This window comes from Taudactylus pleione, unplaced genomic scaffold (assembly GCF_031769625.1).
Source record: "Taudactylus pleione unplaced genomic scaffold, aTauple2 ptg000615l, whole genome shotgun sequence".
In the NCBI taxonomy this organism is placed as follows: Eukaryota; Metazoa; Chordata; class Amphibia; order Anura; family Myobatrachidae; genus Taudactylus; species Taudactylus pleione.
The window spans coordinates 6,678,323-6,697,346 of NW_028285017.1; positions in this window are offsets into that span (position 1 = coordinate 6,678,323).

The window sequence follows — 19,024 nt, forward strand, 5'->3', positions numbered from 1 at the left end:
CCACACTAGGCTTATACTCGAGTCAGTAAGTTTTTCCAGTTTTTTGGGGTAAAAGTAGGTACCTCGGCTTATATTCGGGTCGACTTATACTCGAGTATATACGGTATATTCTGGTCATAATGGATTACCCTACCAGGTACCCGGAAGCGATCCCGTTGCGCAATACGTCAACCAAGACCATTGCCAGAGAGCTAGTTCATGTCTTTAGCAGGCTGGGTATACCTAAGGAGATACTAACTGACCAGGGTACACCGTTTATGTCCAAAGTCATGAAAGAGCTATGCCGCCTGTTCAAAATCGAACAGTTAAGAACTTCGGTTTATCACCCCCAAACCGATGGGCTGGTCCAGAGGTTTAACAAGACGTTAAAACACATGCTTAGGAAAGTGGTCGACAAGGATGGTAGGGATTGGGACTACTTATTGCCGTATTTATTGTTGGCCATAAGAGAAGTTCCCCAGTCCTCCACTGGGTTTTCACCCTTCGACTTGTATGGGAGACACCCAAGGGGGTTACTAGACATTGCCAAAGAGACATGGGAGGGGCAGTCTAGTCCTTACAAAACGGTGATTGAGTATGTTTCTGAAATGCAGGAGAGAATTGCTGTGGTAGTGCCGATAGTGAGAGAGCACCTGGAACAGGCTCAACAGGCACAGCAGAGGGTATACAACCACAATGCTCGGTTACGCAGCTTTGCTCCTGGGGACAGAGTGTTAGTATTGGTTCCCACTGTGGAAAATAAACTTTTGGCTAAATGGCAAGGGCCCTTTGAAATCTTAGAAAGAGTGGGGCAGGTCAATTACAAAGTTTACCAGCCGGGGAAAAGAAAGCCGGAACAGACATACCATATAAATCTGTTAAAGCCCTGGAAAGATAGAACGGTACTGTCGGCCGTCCGAGACCCTCCAGTAAGTCCAGGGCCCTTAGTTCCCGGAGTGACAGTGGCAAAAACCCTGTCGGCAATTCAACAACAAGAGGTCAAGGAGTTTCTGATTAGAAATAGGGTGCTGTTCTCTGACGTACCTGGGAAAACCTCGGTCATTAAACATGACATCATCACTGACCCAGGGGTTAAAGTTAATCTAAAGCCCTATAGGTTACCAGAAGCACAAAGAGAATCGGTGTCGAAAGAAATTAAAAATATGCTAGAGTTAGGGGTTATAGAAGAATCACATAGTGAATGGTCCAGTCCCATTGTGTTGATTCCAAAGCCCGACGGGAGTGTGCGTTTCTGCAATGACTTCCGAAAGTTGAACAGCGTTTCAAAATTCGATGCCTACCCGATGCCAAGAGTGGATGAACTGATTGAGAGACTAGGGACGGCAAGGTATTTAACCACTCTTGACCTAACCAAAGGGTATTGGCAAGTACCGTTAACCGAGAGCGCCAAACAAAAGACAGCTTTTTCAGCGCCAGAGGGCTTGTTTCAGTACAAGATGTTGCCCTTCGGGCTACATGGGGCACCGGCTACCTTCCAAAGAATGATGGACAGGATTCTAAGGCCCCATAGACGGTATGCGGCTGCTTATCTGGATGACGTGGTCGTTCATAGTCCTGATTGGCAGTCTCACTTACCCAGGGTACAAGCAGTGTTGGACTCCATCTATAAGGCAGGTTTGACAGCCAACCCAAAAAAGTGTTGTCTAGGCATGGAGGAAGTAAAATATCTGGGATACACCATTGGCAGAGGCCTGATAAAGCCTCAGCTCAATAAAGTTGATGCCATACAAAACTGGCCACGGCCTCTGAATAAGAAGCAGGTGAGAGCCTTCTTGGGAATTACGGGGTACTACAGGAGGTTTATACCCAACTTTGCCACCATGGCAGTCCCACTGACTGACCTGACCAAAGGCAAACAAAAAGTCATGGTAGAATGGAGTCCTGAGGCAGAGAAAGCTTTTCAGGAGTTGAAAGTAGCGTTGTGTTCCCAACCAGTCCTGATGACTCCTAATTTTGAAAGGGAATTCATAGTACAAACCGATGCATCAGAAGTAGGTATAGGAGCGGTCCTGTCCCAGAACAAGGAGGGTGAGGAACACCCTATTTTCTATCTTAGCAGAAAGTTGAATGTACATGAGAGAAACTATGCCACAGTGGAGAAGGAGGCGTTGGCCATAAAGTGGGCATTAGAGGCTCTCAGGTACTACTTGGTCAGAAGAAAGTTCAAATTGATCACTGACCATGCCCCTCTGAAGTGGATGTCTGAAAATAAGGACAGTAATGCGAGAATTACAAGATGGTTCTTGGCGTTACAAACTTTTAAATTTTCAGTGGAACACAGGCCAGGAAGCCAGCTGGCCAATGCTGACGCATTGTCACGCGTTCATTGTTTGGGGGCTTCAGTTGTTTCCGCCCCACAGGTCAAAACAAAGGGGGGTGATATGTGATAGGATCACTGGTAAAGTGGTCTGTGGCAGGTACATTTGTCCCAGATTCCTGTCTTTTGTGTTTTAAACCCCCAGGAGAAAGTCTGCAGTGTAGCAGGCTTGAGTTTCGGCTTTTTGAAAAGCCGGTTTGGGACCTGGGGGTTGTGGGTGAGAGGAGAGGGAGGGCTCCACCCACGGCCACTCCAGGTTTTGGTTCTCGCAGCCTGGTAACAGGCTTGTTAGTTTTTCACCTGAGAGTGGCCAATATAAGCCTAGTGTGTTTAGGGCTGATTGTCTCACCTGGGAGAGCAGACAGGGAGTTTGCTCAGAGACACTTGGATACCTAACTGTGAGTGTTGTGCTGTGCTTTTGTTGCTGGCGAGGGCATTAGGCCCTGCCAGGTTCTGGTAGTGAGGGAACTACCTGTGAAGTTAGTGCCCCGACAGGCCTAGGATTTATATTTATGTTTTCTTTATGTTTCTGACATTGTACAATAAAGACTGGCGCCGACCAGCTTGTACTTGCATCCAGACTGGTGTGCTGCTTCCCTGCTGCTGTGTGTGTGTGTAAGGAAGGAGTCCTCTACCCAGGAGAGGGACCCCCTAACCTAACTGTGTCACAATATCTTGTGATGTCAGCACCCATAGAAGGGACTACGGATATCTTGTGATGTCAGCACTCATAGAAGGCACTATGAATATCAGTGATGTCAGTACTCATAGAAGGCACTACGGATATCTTGTGATGTCAGTACTCATAGAAGGCACTATGGATATCTTGTGATGTCAGCACTCATAGAAGGCACTACGGATATCTTTTGATGTCAGCACTCATAGAAGGCACTATGAATATCTTGTGATGTCAGTACTCATAGAATGCACTATGAATATCTTGTGATGTCAGTACTCATAGAAGGCACTACGAATATCTTGTGATGTCAGCACTCATAGAAGGCACTATGGATTTCTTGTGATGTCAGCACCCATAGAAGGCACTCTGAATATCTTGTGATGTCAGTACTCATAGAAGGCACTATGGATATCTTGTGATGTTAGTACTCATAGAAGGCACTATGGATATCTTGTGATGTTATTACTCATAGAAGGCACTACAGATATCTTGTGTTGTCAGCACCCATAGAAGGCACTATGGATATCTTGTGATGTTAGTACTCATAGAATACACTATGAATATCTTGTGATATCAGCAAGGGGGTTGCTACAATTTGGGTAGTTCTTGCCTATTTTAGTAAAATGGACCACTTCATTCCTCTGTTTGGTCTTCCCTCTGCCAGGGATTTATCTCTATTGTTTTTTTTTAGCATTTTCTCAAATGACATTGCAACAAAACATAGTTTACTATAGGGAGCACAGTTTGTTGCTCAATTTTGCCTGTGCCATGTTCAGTATCAACTTAAGATTTTCATCAGCATGCTATCCTCGAACACATGGAATGATGGAGAGGGTTATTGGAGGTGTTATACAGTATTACACATTTATATAATAACTGGGCCGAGTCAATTCCATGGGCAGAGTTCGCATTTAACTACATTATGTTCCTCATACATAATATGTCAAATATCAGGGTTTTTTTTGCGTGTGACCAACCCCTGAAAGCTACTCCTTTTGATAATCTACAAGATGAATATTCTGGTGTTAATAGAACCTCTGAAAAATGAAGCCAAATTTTTATTTATCAGCAAAGGAAAATTTGTATTTTCAAAGTTGAAGCTAAAGGCTGGTTATTTACCTGCAATCTCTGGCTGAATATCTAACCTGTGAAATACGGCTTTAAATATATAGGATCTTTTAAGATAATTAGGATAATTAGGCTCTGTCTGCTTGCAATTAGATTTGCCTACATATTTGAAGGGTCCTAAAGCCTTCCATTGCTTGTGATTATAATAAGTGTATTATTCTAAAGAACTTTGATCCAAAGTCACTGCTGGTTCACCTTTGGTCCTTGTTAATAGACAGACATAATTTGAGGCATAAAAAACTGTAGACTCCAAAAAAGTGCAAGGACAAGTCTATTATTTTATCAACTGGAAGGATTATGGGCCCAATATGTGGTCATGGGTTTCTGTCAGCAATTTACATGCAGGCAGGCTGAAGAAAATTTATTATAGGAGAAATACTCAGAAACCTCAGTATTGGGATTCCCTGACTCCTCAAGAGAAGGGTAATGTTTTTAAAGCATCTGAGGCAGTTCAGTTAGTAAGATAGTTAAACTCTAGGTAATTGTGTTTCTTAGGGCCCTATTTATCACAATCCACATTTTTTATGTAGCTGTGATACATTTTTACATTTAAATTAGCAATGTGATAAGAGCCCATCCTGGTGAAGAGCCGAAAACAGAGTAACAGCTTACGCTATCACTCTACGTCCTGGTTTGGTACCACCTCGGCTAGTGCGTCTGTCGGCCGCTGGAGAGGGTTCCGGAGAAGGATTGCATTGAACCATGATTTTTTGAACTGCTCCAGATTTGTTTAAATATAACATTGACATCTCCAATTTTAGACATTACTAGCAAAATTGACACTGATCCTGCTGTTGACAGTGTTAAAATGTTATTTAGCAATATCTGGGTGTTGTATGAGTGGAATTAATGTGTGATTTATCTGGTTATCTGTAATGAGAGGAACATCACTCTTTATCCAGGCAGAACATCTCCACAATATTCACAGGAATACTTTAAAAAAGAATATATAACACAGCATAATACTGTTTTCACACTTATTCAAGGTAAAAGAGTATCCCATTCACAATCAAACAAATTGGTTTAATGCATATCTGACCCAAAAGCAGGAAACAAGTTAGATGTTACACGATTCCACCTCCTGCCATCCATGGTGAATTCGACCAGGCAGTCCAGCAATTGCGCAGCGCCTGAGGCCTTAACACGTTTCATCCAAAAGGACTTTACCAAATGCCCATAAAGATCCTTCTGAGCCTGGCTGGTAAAGCCTAGTGCTGGTTAAGGTTGAAATCGGGGGACCATGTTAGGGGTTGTTGTCCTACTGCAGAATAAATTTGAAGCCAATCAGACGCCTCCCTGATGGTATTGCATGATGGATAAGTACCTGCCGTATTTCCCTGCATCGAGGATTAATCATGACCAAATCCTCAGCTACATTTGCTGAAGTACAGCCCCAAACTTGCAAGGAACATCCGCCATGCTTCACTGTTGCCTGCAGAAACTCATTATTGTACCGCTCTCCAGCCCTTAGGCTCAGAACTGGCAGGAACCCTTTTTTCACCTGCCAAAAAACGTTTGCACAGTACTGATATATATATATATATATATATATATCAGTGCTGCCCAATTTAAACAAATAAAAACATTTTATATATATATATATATATATATATATATGTTAAAAAAATATATATTATTTGTTGAAATTGGGCAGCACAGATGGTGTAATATATATAACCTCCTCCATTCAAACAAGCAGCGACACTCGGTGTGATTTTTGAATAGAAATTTGTATTTGTTACATAAAAAAAAATCCAACGTTTTGGGGCTCAGGCGCCCCTTTATCAAGGTGAACAGGTGTGTATGTAACGAATACAAATTTCTATTTAAAAATCACACCAAGTGCTGCGGCTTTTTGAATGGAGGAGGTCTATGTTTTTCCAGAGGGCACTGATGGTCTTAATTAATATCGTGGGAGTGCCGGACTGAAAGATATATAGTGGTTGAAGTGGGAATTTTGAAGTGGGGGTATGGTATATTTAAGGCTGTAGGGGGTGTGACCACTCAGAGGGGTGTGTCTGTAAGATGCGCCCCTTTTATTCAATATAGTGCACCACACTCTAGTGTCCCTTAAACACATTATGCCATTCAAGGTAGTACCCCTTATACATTATGCACATTGAATTCCCCTCATAGGATTCACATTTAAAAAAAACCACACACATTAAAAGAAAAAAAAGAAACAAGCACATAGAACATAAAAAATAAAACACAGAGGGGACGATTCAAATGTTTTTTAAGTCGTGATAATTAATGAGCGCCCAGTTTGCTATTCAATTGTTCTGGGCGCTCATTAATTATTGCCCTCTTCGACGCCTATGAGACGAGGTTTAGCCGTGTAAAACGGCTAAACCCATCTAAAATTCTGGATAGGGCACTAACTGCGGTTAGCGCGCCCTAACCAGGGGGTTTCACACACATTTCTGCTCGCACCCTCCTTAGTGCGTGCAGAAATGCCGGCGCCGGCGGCTATCGCACCCTGACGGGGCAAAAACTGAATTGCGCTGTCGGGCGTCTAATAAAAAAAAGCCGCCAGTAAAACATTTGAATCGCCCCCATAGGCTTCACATGAAAAAAACACACACAATGTCATCGATAAGAAAAAAAAACACATTACCCACAGGAAAAAACACACACAGACATAGGCCCCCAACCAGAATAAACACACACACAGGCCCCCGCAGGAAAAACACACTCACAAATAGGACCCCCGCAGGAAAAAGCACACACACACATATATATGCCCCCCACAGTCAGTGCCAGATTAATGTCCACATGGGCCTGGAGCTGAAAGTTATGAAGGGCCTATTGTGTGCCGCTGCAGGGGGTGTGACCAGCGCTGCAGCAGTGTGACTGGTGATGTGGGGTTGTGACTAGTGTGGTGTAGCTGTGATTTACAGAGGGGTGTGGCCTGTGTTGTGGGTGTGTTTTGACTTCATACAGTGCCATAACCGCAGGTATGCGACCGGTGATGCTGCACAGAGCGCAGGGCTCTGTTTGCAGCACCATCGCTACCCTATGGCCTTTGTTACTGGCTAGCAGGGTGCTTGCACCCTGCAGCCAGTATCACTGCTGCAGTACTGCCCAGACAGACACCCTGCTGTCTTTGCAGCCTCCTCCGGATGCTCTGGGCAGTGTTGCACTTCCAGGTGCCGGTGGCCCAGGCCCCTCTACACGACAGCATGACGTCATGTGGTTATGGGGCAGTGCCGGCACAGGGCGCTCTGGAGCCAGCTGTTTGTGTGTGTGACACTCTGGACGGCTTGTATAAAACACACTGACCCGTTTATGTAAGCAATGTTTCAGAATTTGTATTTGTCATTTTGCTAATCCTGACGAAATAATGAATACAAGTTCTGAGACGTTGATTACTTAAATGTATTCTAGTGTGTTTTATACAAGCCGACAGTCATAATGTCAATATTGATTATGTTGACATTAAAGTTAATTTAAAAATGACTGTGTGTGTGTGGGGGGGTTAGGCCGGTATACAATCGGGAAACCGGCTGCCTTAATACCGACAGCCGGCTTCCCGACTGTCATATCCCGGCGAGGGTGAAATGCCGGGCGTCTATATCTAGACGCCTGTCATTTCCCCGATGCCGGGAGACAGGCGCCTGGCATCCCGATCGAAGGGATGCCGGGCGCCGCGAGCGGACAGCCACGGGGGGGGGAGGGTTAGGCTAGGGAGAGGGAGGGTTAGTGTTAGGCACCCCCCGGGGGACTTGGGTTCAGGCAGCGAGGAAGCGGCGGTTAGGGTTAGGCACTTAGAAGGGGGATTAGGGTTAGGCACTTTGGGAGGGAGGTTAGGGTTAGGCACGCCTAAGGAGGGTTAGGTTAGTTTATACTTACCTTAGCGACGATCGGGATTTCCAGCGCTGTCGGGCTTCTGCTGCCGGGAACTCTGCTTTTGTCGGCCAGGCGGCCAGCGGTATTTCATACCGATTCCGGTTAGGCTCTAGGGCAGGGGAACCTTTTCTCTTCCAAGGGCCATTTTATAACATTATTCGCGGGCCAGGTGCAGGCCACGCTCCCTCCATGTGACATTACATGAGGCGGGGCCACAATCCCTGGCGATTACAGCTATGCCTGGGGCATCCTAAGGATTTTCCAGGGAGCTGTAAGGGCTCCTGGCGGCACTGGTGCATCGATTCTGGCTGCAGGGTGCTATTCTAGGCACCCTGGTAGCCAGATGAGACTAGCAGAGAAAAGTTCAGAGGGCCAGACCAAATGACTCCGCGGGCCTTATACGGCCCCTAGACCTGAGGTTCCCCATCCCTGACCTAGGGGAAGGTTAAGGCTAGGCGGCGGGGGAGGAGGATAGGTTTAGACACTGCACGGAGGGTTAGGCATTAGGGGAGGTTACAGTTAGATTGGGGGGGGGCGTGGCTAAGGTTAGGCCCTATAGGGAGGGTTAGAGGTAGGGATTAGGGTTAGGCACTAGGGGAAGGTTAGGGTTAGGCTGCAGGGGGAGGAGTGGGTTAGGCACTACAGGGAGGGGTAGGGATTAGGTTTAGGGATGGGGGTAATACTCATCGGAAGGCAGGAGCAGCAGAGGTCATGACTGCTGGGACCCGGAAGCCGCGCTGGAGCTGCTACAGCCATCAGGAGCATGTTAGTGGGCCAACAGGGATGATATGTCGGCATTCCATCACTGTCTACATGATGAATGTCGACATATAATACCACACCCACTTTAGTCCCCATAAGTGTGCCTCAAGCTCCTGTACCCTCTCTATTTACCAATGTGTGTTATATATATATATATATATATATATATATATGTTATATATACAGTATATCACACAAAATCAATCGGGACTCACAGTCCAAACTAAAGGCAGGGTGCCCAGGTGCCCTCCCAAGGAATATTCATACAGTAGGTGCTTGTTCAATCCTAGGAAAGAAGAGGGGGCACTCCGGGACTTGAATGCACAAAGTATTTACTTGAAAATTACCGACATTTCAGAGCCCACCCAACTCTTTTATCAAGGTTGGCTCTGAAACGTTGGTCATTTTCAAGTAAATACATTGTGCACTCAAGTCCCGGAGTGCCCCCTCTGTCTTTCCTAGGATTGAACAAGCACCTACTGTGTGTGTGTGTATATATATATATATATATATATATATATATATATTAGGGATGTGCAGGCTCAGATAGGTTCGAGTTTGCACGTGGAGTTCGGATTTTTCCCTCCAAAAAAACGGAACTCAGAACGAGGCAAAACGTCATCTTACATGGACGAACATCATCATTCCTGGACAAAAGACCAGGAATGATGATGTTCGTCCATGTAAGATGACGTTTTGCCTCGTTCTGAGTTCCGTTTTTTTGGAGGGAAAAATCCGAACTCCACGTGCAAACTCGAACCTATCCGAGCCTGCACATCCCTAATATATATACTGTACGTATGTATGTATATATATATATATATATATATCTACACATACTGTATATATATATATATATATATATATATATATATATATTTATACATTATATGCTCCTGTACCCACCTAATTTAACACACACATATATAGCCATGTAAATAAATATATATACAAAACAAATATATATACAAAACATACATAAATTGTACACAGGGGCCAAACATTACACTGACCTGTGGAATGTGACATGCTGGGCTGAAGTGCCTTCCCTCCTGAACTAGGCGATTGGTCTGGTGCACAGTCACAGGACACAGCTCTGCAGTAGGATGTACAGGAGGCGGAGCTTAAGGCACATAGGGGCGGGGCTTCGGCGGGCTGTAGTGGGCGGGGCTTAGGTCGAGCAGCCGAGAGGAGAGGTTGGGGGTGACAATGGGCTCAGCTTCGGGCGGCCAGTAAGTGAGTGAGCTGGGAGGTGAGTCAGCTGGGCTGTCAGTGGTGACAGGAAAAAAAAAATCTTTTTTTTTTCCTGTCTGCACTGCAGTCCTTGTATCCTGTGGGCCTATTTTCAATGGGAGGCCTGGAGCTGTAGCTCCATCCGCCCCATTGTTAATCCGGCCCTGCCCACAGTAAAAACACACACATATATAGGCCCCCGCAGGAAAATCATACTCACAAATAGGCCCCCACAGGAAAAACACACACACACACATATAGGCCCCCACAGGAAAAAACACACACAAACATATAGGCCTCCCACAGGAAAAAACACACACAAACATATAGGCCTCCCACAGGAAAAAACACACACACACACACATATAGGCCTCCCACGGGAAAAAACATACACAAACATATAGGCCTTCCACAGGAAAAAACACACACGCACACATATAGGCCTCCCACAGGAAAAAACACACACAAACATATAGGCCTCCCACAGGAAAAAACATACGCACACATATAGGCCTCCCACAGGAAAAAACACACACATATAGGTGTCCCACAGGAAAAAACACACACATTTAGGCCTCCTACAGGAAAAAACACACACACACACACATATAGGCCTCCCACAGGAAAGAACACACACATATAGGCCCCCCACAGGAAAAACACACACACACACACACATATAGGGCCCCCCACAGGAAAACCACACACCACACATAAGCACCCTGGTTGGTATTACTCACCAGGTGCTTCTATAACAGTCAGCAGAGCTGAGGAGACATGCTCCAGGTAGGTAGGCTGTCTGGAAGATAGTGTCTGTGGGTGACAGAGTTAGAGAGGGATCCAAAGGCGGTAGTGGAGATGAGAAGGGGAGCAGGGAGCGGAGACCCGACCATCGATAACCCGCAACCTGAGGGAGCCAGAAGCAGCAGCAAAGTGAGGAGCAGGTGAGGTTAGGCACTCTGGGAGTGGAGATGTGGTCGGGAGCAGGGACTTCTACCCAGCCGCAACCCGCACCCCCACGGGGGCCAGAAGCAGGGGGAGGCACAAGGGGAGATGAGAAGGGGAGCGGGAGCAGTGTGCGGCTGTGCTCATTTCCGTCCATCGCTAACCTGTAACTCCGCCGGAGTCGAGCAGCAGCAACAGCCAATTGTTGAGGAGAGGAGGTGACACACAGAGGGAGTGCTGATGACGAGGCTAGGAGCGGGGACCGGAGATCCATCCAGCCGCAGCAACAACCCAAGCACTGCAAGGGCTCCGGAGTGTGTGTTAGCCACATAAGCAGTGTTAAAGCCTCTCACCCATTGTACAGGCATTACCGCAGCTGGATCCGTGCTGCGCATGCGCAGCACTACTTAGAGCTGTGGTAATTTTGTGTAACCAACCCCCCCCCTCCCCCCTCCCCCCTCCGCTCACTTCCCCCCAGTCCCGCACTTACCTGTCCGCACAGCAGCCTTCGGCTTCGTCCTGCTGGTCTGACACGTGGTCTCCCAGCAGACCACAGTATAGATTAGAAAAAAAAGTTGTTTTTTTTCTAAACTTTATTGTGTTCTGCTGGGAGAACACAGTGTCCGACCAGCCTCCGGAGCCAGAGGACGCACCAGACCACCGGAGGGAGATGTCGGGGGACCTGTCCAGCTGTAAGCAGGTAAGTTTCACCTGCTATTCGCCACCTCACAGTGGCGGATAGTACCTCCATCAAATTCCGAAAATACATAATTTTCTGAATCTGATGAATACCATAATTTCCACATCCTCATACTAATGTATGGGGTGTGTGGAAATTAACGCAGGAGAACTTAAACAGGAGATATCAGTGATATCTCCTGCATTAAGATACTTTATGAATACTAAAATAATGTTATTTAAGGAAAATGTTAAATTAGTGTTGATGAATAGGCCCCATTGTAATTTAATGACTGTGAGTACTGTGCATATGCCTAAGTTTGTGGTAGGGGTATTAGGTCTTACCACTGATAAGAGAGGGAACGTCTATGTTTAGTTAGAGCCCAGACGGGTTAGGATTTTATATTATGGGGTTTTTTTTGTGCATAATAAACTAGCCTCAGATAATGTCGCGAAAAACCTGGACTGGTGTGCTGTTTGCTGGCTGCTAGTTGTTTGGAAGTGCACCCCTAACTTGATCCTATCACAATATAAATATAATAAATATCTATCTATATATATGTGTATATATATATATATATACTGTATATATACTGTATAAATGTATTTTTATTTATTTTAATTGGGCAACACAGATGGTGTAATGGTTAGCATTACTGCATCACAGCACTGAGGTTGTGCATTTGATTCCCACTACGGCTCTAACTGTGTGGAGTTTGTATATTCTCCCTGTGCTTGTGTGGGTTTCCTCCCACTGTTCAAAAATATACTTGTAGATTATTTGGCTCCCAGCAAATATTAACCCTAGTGTGTATGTGTGGAATATAAATGTTAAACTCCACTGGGGTTGGGACTGATGTGAATGACCAAATATTCTCCGTAAAGCGCTGTGCAATATGAAAAAGGGGTGTGTGTCTCAAAACCACGCCCGCTGTTTGAGGTGCCACGCCAGATCCACATAAAATACTGAAAAAGCTGGATCCACATAAAATACATTGAAATTGCCAGATCCACACAAAATACATTGAAATAGCCAGAGCCACACAAAATAAATATAAAAAGCCAGATCCTCATTAAAAAAAAATTTAAAAGCCAGATCCACATAAAAAAACGTTGAAAAAGCAAGATCCACATAAAGTACAGCCATAACACTTGTGAAGCCTTCACTGACGAAAACTAGCAAATGTTACCGCCGTCAGGTTTACGCCAGCGATAACAGCGATAGAGAGAAAATATGATTTAAGTCAGAAGATTGTGCTTACCTGCCATGCTTAGGTTTCTCCATGTTGCTTCTAACCTTCAGTCAGTTTTACTCCATCGCCTTCAGCAGAAGAGGAGGAGGAGGATGGTAAAGGATGAAGAATGGAGAAGTGGAAGATGAAAAGGGGTTGGCAGGATGAGGGACAGGGAAAGAGGAAAAATGGTTTTTGAAGGGCACAGGGGTAAGGTAGGTGGTGGGGGCAATATGTTAGAGACCAGTGATGTCTGGATATGGGAGGGCAGGGAGGGCTGCAACTGAAAAGTCACAGGACCTCAAAGACAGGACCTGGGTATGCAGGGCAGGGAGGTCTGGACCAAGGGTGGATGCAGAGCAGGGAGGGCTAGACTATGGGGTAGTCCAGGATAGGGAGGACTGGACCAATTGGGGGCACAAAGATGGCTAGACATGGTGGGGAGGTGACACTGGGCAGGGAAGGCTGGACACTAAACCTGGGAGGAGGGGCACAGGGCTTGGAAGGCAGATGCTTAAAAGGGAGGCACATGGAAGAGAAGGCTAGACTAAGGGGTAGTGCAGGACAGAGAGGGCTGGACCTTTTGGGTTACAGGGATGGCTAGACATGATGGGGGAGTGGCAACGGGCAAGGAAGGCTGGACCTTAATGGGGGACATGGCAGGATAGGCTGGACCTTAATGGGGGGGGCACAGGGCAGGGAAGGCTGGCTGGACAGGGTCCCCAAGGCAGGGTCATAATCCATGTCCCTGGCACAGACAGCTGGTCACTGGTAGCCAGTCAGGCATGGTGAAACAGCACCAGTGGCATTTCAAACATGGCGCCGGCCATGAGCCAATCACAGCTCATGAAATGGCAGCCAATCAGTAGCGGCCGCAGTGGCTGCTTCTGATTGGCTGCCATTCTGTGACTGGTGCCATGTTTGAAATGCCTCTGCGCTGTTTCACAATGCCCTGCTGCAGCAGGTGGCCTGGCTGAAAACCACACCACTACCACGACGGCCCCTATTCCCTCTGCAGGCCCAGGACTCCAGTCCAGTTGGTGGCCCTAATACTATATGGCAGATCATCCCCCGGACCATTCTCCAGTTTCGCCTATGGTCCCATGGGACTAAGTGACTAATAAATGGTTAAATGAGGGATGTGTTGAGGAGTGTTCATTTCATAAAATACTTTTTTACTATCGCGTGTTCCCTGTTATTATTTTGATATTTATTTTTATAGGTGGACTACTAGTGTCAGCGCACCCTTCATGCCTTAGCACCAGTAGTCTACCCATATAGAACAACATTAGTATTACTATTAACAATACCTCCATGCCCTCTGTGGGTGCGGAGAAGTGGTCCGCACTTCCCTAGGGATGCAAACCTTGGGCTGAGCAGTCTAGGACTGGTTGACATTATGTCAGGGGGACCCCATGCTTCTTGTCTCCCTACTATAGAGCCTGATTCAGAGGTAGACCAGTGTCACTGTCGGATGCAAGTTGTTGATGTTTACAGTCTGCACATGCATCTGAGTCGCATTGGCCATGAGTCAGGATGATTACTGCCTGGAGCCGCAGAATGAATTTGGACGCAGAGAAAATCAATTTCAGTGGGCATTTCTGGATGGTAATTGGAGTGGCTAGCTAGACATGAGTCTTTTGCCGCCATTTCCCTGATTTTGGTGGCCATGTTCAGATGGAGATACAGCATCTTCAGAACACTGGGGCATGATGTGACCGATGATGCTTCTTTATGCGCACAGTGGCGGATTAGCACCACAGCTAGTGTGCGCCTCTGTACAAATCCCATCAGCTGCGACATTAGCCTGAAGATGCAGTCACACTGCAGCAAGAGACACAGTCACGGCTGCAACAGAGTGCACCTCTCTTTCACCAGCCATAGTTGTTTCGATTTATAACTGGTTAGTGGAAAGTAGTGGGGACTCCACACAAGTTTTTCCCCCTATTATTCACTACCATCCTAGGATAAATAACCCAGAGCTAGTTATTAAATGGTTGGGGATCCTCACACAGTAGTTTTTTTACACTATATGAGCCTGCAGAGATCTTAGGGATCTGTGCAGTGTGTGGAATGATGAGCACTAGTCCCATGTATATGTAAGTAATAAATTGGTAAGTCAGGAGGACCAAGGAGCTTTAGTTCAATAAAAAAAATTCAATTAACTGTGTGTAGTTGTGTACTGTCTTTTTCACTTTTTTTCACAGGTGCCAGCAGGCCCTAAGTGATCAGGCATGCTGGCACTTGTGGTTCTCAAAGTGCCATCATACCCTGGCAGGCTTTCTGGCACCAGTAGTGCCGCTGTAAAAAACAATATTATTTTAATTTAATTACAATTTATTAAACTCACATCCACCTCCCTGGTTATCCTTAGGGAAGGGGCCCTCACTTCTCTAGGGTTTTAGCCAAAGGGAACCTTCTGAGGAAACTGGCACCCCTGAGAAACGCAGAGGAGTTTAACATAAGATAATTTGAAACATCCTTTTGGCTTTAGAGAGCCAATTTGTCTCTTCAAGCCATTCTTTTCTATGCTAGATGGCATACTGTACACTGTGCCTTTCTATTTGCTATATCCAATGCATGGAGATTGACATCATTGATGAGGAGACAGCAGGTATGTGCTGACTAGTGACAGAGATGGAGCATCATTTTACCGACTCCCCACCTATGGGAAGACTTGTTGGCACACACACCCGCTGTGACAATTTCCAGTGGAGTTGTGACACATACCCCAATTTTTTTGGGGGGGGATTCCATTTCCCTAGGGGCTCAAGGCATGGGTTGACCAGTCTAGGGCAGGTTGAGATTATGGCAATGTGCCCCCATGCTGATTGTCTCCCTGCAATAGTATCATTAGCCCTGGCTGCTTCAGACTTGTGCTGGTTTTGCACCACCAACCTATGCTTAAAGGTTTAGGGTTCGTTATGTTTTGAAACCAACGGGGAGCAATAGAGGGCAGTGATGGGCTTATAAATTGATTTGAGCAACCACCATATTGTGTATTAATGTTCTGAGAGGCATGGATGGGATCAGTAGTTGGAGGGGGTGCTGGTCCTTGTAGTGTTATACTCTCAATTTACAAAACATAAATGTATGTGCTATTATAATGTAGCAAGAAAATGCATAAATGTATGACCCAAAGTGCTATTTATCATGTAGCATTAGGAGTCAGACCACCAATAGCAGAGACGCCTTGGCGTGACTGGTGGCTTAACCATATGTTTGCAAATATATGGACTGAGATATCTGCAACTACTATTATTATATTGGATGCAACTCCCTTTACTGGCCTATATGCAGAGTGCTGAGGGAAAATTTGTGTCTGTTTTTTTTTCTGTTTAGAAGCTCAAACTGATCTTTAGTAAATGCTGTATTCTGAGCTTACAACCTACCATCAATCCGTGGGGGATCCTGTCAGTTTCCGTTCTGCAGCAAACTTGCCACTTCCTAAATCTTGCCCCAAGTGTGTTTTGTGGCCTTTCCAAAGATGTTGAGCATTCTATAACATGTGCACTGAATTCCCTTCCATTTTCCCTAAATGTTCTCTGTATCCACCCTCCAAGATTTTTAAAATCTTAATAAAATATTGTTTTATACTATATATGGGTAAATGAATTATAGGTGCTGATTTTGAGGCCAGGTACACTACAACGATATCTGTACAATTTGTCGTTTCCAGGCAAATTGGAATGACAAATCGTGCATATCGTGTAGTGTGTATGCACAATTGTGCACTACTGCGGGTCGTACACGAGATCTTTTGGTTGGGAGTGCTGCACGGCCAATCAGAAGATAACATGTACAAGGTGGTGCAGTTTAATGAAGAACGGAACGAGATGCCTAACCCTTACCCCTAAACCTGACCTTAATGCCGTCGGGATGTCATCAGTCGGGATTCTGGAACCGGGATTCAGAATGCTGTCGGGATTCCGGTGTTGGGATTCTGACCGACGGCATCCTGACCGTTGGAATGCCGATATGGTATAAATTAACTAAGAGAGTGAGGAGACATAGGGACATTATTACTGCCTAGAAAATTCCAGATATGAGATGCTTCTTGAACTGGTTTAGAATGTCACTAGAAAAATTTTAGAATTTCTGAAATGTTTGATATATTAAAAAATTTACCTAAATTTGAAAACATTGAACATGTTTGACAAGTTGAGGGCAGTATATGTTTATGTCCTGTTCATTCTCTCCTGTCTGTTTCAACCATATAGCTTTTTTGCCTTCTCTCCTGTCTATGGGCCTGATTCTGCAATGATCACTATTTTACTAAAACGCACACAACACAGTTGCTAATAGCGGTAATATGCAAATGAATGCATTCACATTGCGATCGCAGCCTAACATAAGAACGCCAACTTCCCCTTACTCACATCCATATACTTTAGCAATATAGCAAAATAATCAGTAACATCGAGTAACATCGGACACATAGGCACACTTGCACAAGTCCTGACTTTACTCAGAAATTGCTAACAACCATGCACGCTGTGAGAATGGCTTCACAGTGGATAATTTATACATGCCCATGAAACGGCGTGCGAATGCACTGGCACGCCTGCGGTCAGCCGACCAACTCCCCATCACCACCCACTTCCTGTCAATCACTCTGCGATGGGTCTGCATAGCTTCTGCTATCGCAGTCCCAATCGTAGTGGCCGGTTCACACTCACGCACTGCGATGCGTACGCATGCGCAGAACACAACAATCGGCCGGCTGCGTGCGTATTAGCAACTGCGATCCAAGCTGAATCAGGCCCACATATCTGTATTTTATAAACCTTTAATAGGTGCTACCTTTTCACATATTGCTGTGTCCTCAGCAACTGTTGTGAAGTCAAATATTTGTTTTATTTCAGGGAAAATTAGCACGGATGTGGATGTTCTTCATGGACAAACAATGTTTCAGTTAATAGAAATGGATATACTGGCAGTAATCCAACTTGCTACTTGGCTAAAAGTCTTGAGCATACTACAGAACACTGGATGACATAGATCTTTTAAAATATATTTATAGACCTACGGTAATAACTAGCAGCGGCTCCTGCCCTCTTACCTGAGGGGAGCTGCCGCTACTGCTGGTCTGGCTGTGGCTGGCTGGGTCCCGGCACCTGCGGAATGAATCTGGCAGGCACTGGGACAGGCGCATGAGTGACGGTGGCGCTGTATATACGCATAACAACGACTTCCAGGGACTACATTGGTTGCAGCCCAGAGAAGCCCTGTAGAGCTGCCCGAAAGAAAGAGAAGCGGCTTGCACTGGAACCTGCTCTCTGCTAATCACAACCCAGACACCTCCCCCTGGGGTTGCCTGTCCTTTGCATGACTGGCAGGTGGCACTTCCAATGGGAAGCCACTTCCAGTCACAGTGAAGCCAGTGCAGTCACGGACTGCAACTGGCTCACTGAAGTAGTGAATTTTACTGAGGGGCTGCAGCCCGCAGACCCTATGTAAAATTGTCCACTGGTAATAGCCAGAGATAGCTCATTATACAGTGATTACAAACAATATACTTTTGTATTATTATTTTTCTATGTCATCTGGGTCCCGTAATGATTCAGAGTAGTTCCAGTTTGTTCTAGGGATGGATATTGTCCATTGATGTTTAACAACCATCAAAGTTTTGCGACTATTGGTCTATGGTTGTTTTATTGATGGCGGAGATCTGATGAATATCCGCCATTAATGGCTGTGAGGCTGAAATGTTTTTTTCTGAGCAGGGGGCATGGAGCTTAGCCATGCCCCTGGCAACCCTCTAAGCCCTGCCCCTACCCCTTATTGGCCAGCCTCCTGTCATTCCCCATAGCCTTCATCTATAACCACTTAATCTCTGGCTCTCTCAACCTCCTTGCCATTACAAAAATCTGGCTGTATATACCAGCCTTCTGGATAGCTCAATACTGTTTTGCTCCACCCCTCTACGAAATATCCTTTCTAGTTCATCCTACAACTGTTCACCCCTTTCCCTAATTATTAGAGATGAGCGGGTTCGGATCTCAGAGATCTGAACCCACCCGAATTTCAGGGATCCGGGGCGATCCAAGCGATGCTCGGATCTCCCTGCCTGCCCCGGAACCGTCACCCATCACGCTGTCGGGTCGCAAGGTTTTGTATTGAGCGGGCTTAACGCTGATTGGCTGAGAGAGCCGTCTGTCACGGCTCTCAGCCAATCAGCGTTAAGCCCATTGAACATGA